A 6000-nucleotide genomic window follows, 5' to 3' on the forward strand; every position below is an offset into this window, starting at 1 on the left:
AAACAAACATTATAAATGCAAACAACATGTATACAGAAAACCTTGCATTCACTTAGCATTCACATTCATGCATTGTTCATTTTCATTTGTTAAAACTGCTACTCTTTTCACTGCACACAACAAAAGCATTAAGTTTTTGTCTGTTTTCTACAGAAGCAGTAAAGTATTTAGGGGTAGTAAGTAACCTTCATCCAGGGGGAATGGATGTTGCATCAGCATATGGTCATGCATCTAACACCTCTAATTGCTAGGCTTCAACATCATGTTTAATGGGACATCATTACTGATGACAAATGCTTTCACGTGCTAATAGACTCCCTGGAGAGTTAAAGATTGTGTCATGTAAACAGCTTGGTTCAGTTAAAAGTGATGATTGGTCTCAAAAGGATTGAACACAGAATCATTACATCATAAGAAAGCCAAGAGGCCACTGCCGATCAGGGGCTGAATTCACTTCCAATTCTCTAAATAGTTCATAGCAATGAAGTTTTTTTAAAACCCATTCACAAAACTGCTAAGATCAAGTTTTACTGGGGATTTGAGGAAAATGCTGTGTTTCAGTATATTTCAGCCATAGAAATACATTAATAAAACAATTTATCAGATTACATTTGCCTCAGGAAAGTCATTCATTGTCCGTAGCTTGTCTCCCTAATCAAGCACACTTTCTTCAGCTAACCTGATTCAGAGGACCTGACTTAGGCCATCAGCTCATTAGTATAGACTCCAAGACCTGAAATAACACTAAGTACTAAGAGAACATTACAGAAAAAAGTAAATATATTGTTAAATAAATGCACTAAATTACCAATACATTATTTTTATTTAAGCATGGCAACTCATCCATGTCAACATTAATGTAACAACTCTATGGGGTTAGAGTAAAGTTCAGGATCAACTGAGATCTCACACCTCACGGGATCTTAGTGGAAAATCAAAAAGTGTTTTGAGAGATCAACAATATCTTTCAGGGTATCAAGACGAAAATTGAGTAGACAGGGCTTTTCATCCGCATTAGGTTCATTCCCACAACCAGACATGGACATACTTTAAAGCTAAAGCAGTGGTATAAGATCTAACCAGGGTTTTTCTTTCCTTTTTTTGTATCTACAGTATGTTTGATTTACCTAGGAGCCACATTTACATCCAAAGTGTTTGGGAAAATGCACTTATCACAAAGACTCTCACTCAGACTTTTACTTGCTATTGTGCACTTTAACAGATTCAGTCTAAGAGTCTTTAGGTTTTAGTCTCTCCTCCATACTCGTCCTTAGTCACATGATTGGATATTAAGATTCTGAGATTTTAAGTGATTTGCCTTCTTATCCCTCTCAGACAGGAAGATATTATTGCATTGTTGGATACCAGTTTTATTCTGTTCTCTGATGTTCCAGTAGAACAACCATCATCTGCCATGATCTTGATGTGGGTGATTATTCCTAGTTAAATAGCATCCATATAGACCCTACAAAAAGTGCAATTATGAAGGCAGAGGATCATGTTGAGTAAAAAATGTGCTATAGCCACCACATTAACTTTTTAACTGACTGACTGACAAACGCCTTGGTAACTTTACACTTGGCACAATAGCTGTGATAACCTGATTGGTTAAGTCAAGTCACCTTTATTTCTACAGTGCTTTATAGAAATACAGACTTTCAAAGCAGCTTTACAGTGATAACAGGAACAATTATTAATTTCACCTGTCGTTCATCTGAGGCCAGTTTAGTGTTGATTCAGTTCCGTTGTAAAGATCATCAATTAATAAATCAGTTAATTTAATATATAAAGCAGTTCTGCCAAAAAGATGTCATAGTCCATCACAGTTCAGTTATCAACAGCATCAGTACAGTCCCAGATAGCATGTTGACATTGATACAACGTTCCCACAATTGATCCCACAATGGATCCCACTGGGCATTTCAAACATGATGGGCATTTTCAACCGCTTTACCCGATTTGCTTGGTTTAGGGGTGGGCCTTTATGATTTTAGCAAGTCTGTTAAAGAACTGTAGCTTGAAATTAGCCACTGATTGGTAAATGCTCATTTCGGTTTTGCAGGTGCACTTCTCAGTAGTTTCATTGATGCTTCCTCATTAGAGAGAAAACACAGGTGCATCCTATACAGAAGTCTTGTTTGTTGAAGCGCCTGACATACTTACATGACTTATCTAGCACAGTTTCAAACAATGGTGCATCTACCTTATTATTACTCTGTTCCTTTTCTTTTGGGTGCTTGTTATTTGGGTTTGACTGTATTTAGATACATTAAAATAAAAGTTATTAAAATGTTTGAGAACAGGGAACGAGACCCTGCGTCGTTTGCCATGCCTCGGGGATGCCTGCTAAACAGTCCCTACAGACGAAAGTGGATGACATGTTCTCTAGGCGGCCCTTTTATACTTCCGGGTTGCACTAGCAGTGACGTCATAGGCTGTCGCCCGTCAAATTCGATTGCTGTGATTTGATAGTTTTTCAGACACCGGTTCACGTGGAGGAGCGTTCCTTATAGCGTCATCAACGCAGTGTCTCGTTCCCTGTTCTCAGGGAACAGAGGTTACAGTCGTAACCTAGACGTTCTTCTAAGCTATCTGGTATGCCGAGGAGTAGACACTGACCAGGAATTTTATTAAGTACGGACAACAAGTTAACAGGCTAGTGAAATGCTAACGCGTTGTGCTAGCGATATCGGATTAATGTGATAGGCAATATTAGAATTTATCAGATATATGGTGATGAGTTTTTTGATAAAGTTATTTTTTATCAATATTGTAACATACTGTTCCGAGATACGAAGGTTGAGGATCCAAATACAGTGTTTTAATGAAAGGGTATCCACAATCGTAGTAAAAGATAGGTAAAAGGTCAGAGCACAGTAAATCAGTCCAATCAACAAACAAATCCTGAGGGTGAGACAGGAACGGGAAAACCAGGACACAGGCAGATATCAAAGACCAGGAACAAGGGAAAAACAATGGAAACGCTCAGAAATGCAGTGTTACAAGTACAAGACTTCGCAGGGGATGAATGTGAAAAGGGTATTATAGGGTGAGTTAGTGGAAGAGGTGTTAGTGAGGCCAGCAGGGGGCACTCACCCTGTGGTCTGTGTGGGACCTAACACCCCAGTGTAGTGATCAGGACACTATACTGACAGAGAGCACCGTCCTTCGGATGAGACGTAAAACCGAGGTCCTGACTCTCTGTGGTCATTAAAAATCCCATGCCATTTCTTGTGAAGAGTAGGGGTGTAACCCCGGGGGCCTGGCCACATTCCCTCCAATGGCCCTTACCAATCATGGCCTCCTAATAATCTCCATCCACTGAATTTGCTCTATCACTCTCTTTCCTCTCTCCTCTCTCCACCTATTTCTGGTGTATGGTGAGCGCACTGGGGCCATTGTACTGTGGCTGCCGTCGCATCATCCAAGTGGATGCTGCACACTGGTGGTGGATGAGGAGAGACCCCGACATCATTAAAGTGCTTTGGGTGTACAGTAGTACATATGAAAGAGCTAAATAAATGCCTCATTCTATTGTATTCTATTCTAGTTAAACAAGATAATGAGACACAGGTGAATGTGATAATGAGTGCTGATGAGTCCAGGCAGAGAATTATGGGAGAATTATGTAGTTTGTGGGGGAATGGCAATAGTCTGATGTGGAGTTCCCTCTGGTAGCTCTCAAGGGATCTCCAGCAGGTGACCGTTACATAGTCTTTGACCTTGTCAGTAAGTCTAGGCCTACCACCTGCCTCCTTGACCCTATGCCCACCCCACTGGTTAAGGTCTGCCTACCGGTCCTCTGCCCCCTCTTGGTACGAATAATAAACTCTTCCCTCTCTCTGGGCTCTGTTCCTCTGTCTCTCAAAACAGCAGCTGTTAACTCCTGTTTTGAAAAAGCCTGGGGCAGCCGCAGAGGATTATAAGAACTATCGCCCCATCTCTAACCTTCCGTTCATTGCAAAGCTCCTTGAATGTACAGTTGCCAAACAGCTCTAAGTTTACCTCAAATGTAATGGCTTTTGGGGAAAGTTTCAGTCTGGTTTCAGGGCCATGCACAGTACTGAGACTGCCCTGGTTAAGGTAGTCAACGACCTGCTGTTAGCTGCTGACTCGGGCCATGTCAGTCTTCTCACTCTCCTCGACCTCACAGCTGCCTTTGACACTGTTTGCCACAATTACCTACTTTCTCAATTGGAGACCTTGCTTGGTTTCACTGGTGTTCCACTGTCCTGGTTCAAATCATACCTCACTGACAGACAACAGTTTGTTTCAATTGGGAATTTCAGATCTCCAAATTCACCCCTTTCACATGGTGTCCCCCAGGGTTCTGTCCTAGGCCCCCTTCTGTTCCTGTTAGCCCTCTGATTTCAATGTCTTTTTATTTTGTATTAAATTTTACCCGTTTTTATCTGTCTTTTCTATGTACCTTGTATGTAATCTATGTCCTAATCTGATTGTACTGTTCGTACTATCAGTGAATTAAATCATGGATGTAGATGCATTGTGTTTTAGTAGTTCTTTGTACTTTCTTTGAAAATACCAATTTGTACAGTGTCCTTGGGTACCTTGAAAGGCGCTTTTCTAAATAAAATGTATTATTATTATTATTATTATTAAACCTTACGACTCTCCAAACAACTAAGCGTTGGACAACCTTCTAATTCATCACTATCCACCTTTGCACTTATGGTCGAACTACAGATTACACTGGTTTCTTTCATATTTTCAGAACGGTTGGGGTTCGTGAAATGCAGAGGACTATGTTGGACATTTCGATACACCCACATGTATAGACTGGTTCATGAATTAATTCTGTCTCTGTATACAGGTGTATGTGCTGTGATATATTGGGTTTTTGAATAATGAATGGATAAAGCTTTGAATATATGAAGAAAGAAACACTCCACTTATTTGTATAAGAGTTTATTTTAGATCTTTTTCAACTGAGACCAATTGAGCATTGCAAACAAGGTGACCCCCTTTGAAAATGTAGCTTGAACAGTGCAAAGAAGCTGGGACTGTTATAATGTTAATGCCATGCATAATATAAACTTTGATAAATTAAACGCTTTTTTTATTTTTTAAAGATGACATGCTTAACTCTTTAGAAATACAAAATAAGTGTATACAAATTGAACAACATACTGGTTAATTGGTTCATTCTTTTTTATAACGCAAAAAAACAGGCAGAAAACCGGAGATAAATAGACCTTAAAGGATTAGTTCACTTTTAAAATGAAAATTCTGTCATCATATACTCACCCTTAAGTTGTTTCAAACCTGCATGAATTTCTTTCCTCTGCTGAACACAAAGGAAGATATTTAGAAGAATGTCAGTAACCAGACAGTTTCTGGTTCCCATTAACTTCCATAGTATATTTTTTTTCCTACTATGGAAGTCAATGGGAACCAGAAACTGTCTGGTTACTGACATTCTTCTAAATATCTTCCTTTGTGTTCAGCAGAGGAAAGAAATGCATACAGGTTTGAAACAACTGAAGGGTGAGTATATGATGACAGAATTTTCACTTTAAAAGTGAACTAATCCTTTAATAATACTTATCAATATAATGATTAAACATAACTCTTACCCATCATCAATCATTTAAGCTCATGTTGTGAAATTTGTCTCAATTGTTTTACTGTAAGTTACTATGGTCATGCATCAAAATATATTGGACCTTGTTTTCTTCTAATAAAATAATTTCTTTAAATTTAAGATTATCTTTGTAATAACTACTTTAGTGTGACAAATGTTAAATTTACTTTTAACATCTATCTTCCAAGTAGCACCACTACAATTTTGCTGTGCTTTCATGTTAACGCAGCAAATGGAGCAGACAGTGTCACTCACAAATATGCTCACAATATACATGCTAGACACCATATTCAAAAAACAGCTGTTACATGCCATCTAATGTTCTATAAGGATGTGCTTAAAACAAAAAACTCAATATTTGGGGACACATTATCTCATTTGCTTGAGAGTGTAAGTGA

The sequence above is a fragment of the Phoxinus phoxinus genome, assembly GCF_949152265.1.
Source record: "Phoxinus phoxinus genome assembly, chromosome: 14".
Classification (NCBI taxonomy): Eukaryota; Metazoa; Chordata; class Actinopteri; order Cypriniformes; family Leuciscidae; genus Phoxinus; species Phoxinus phoxinus.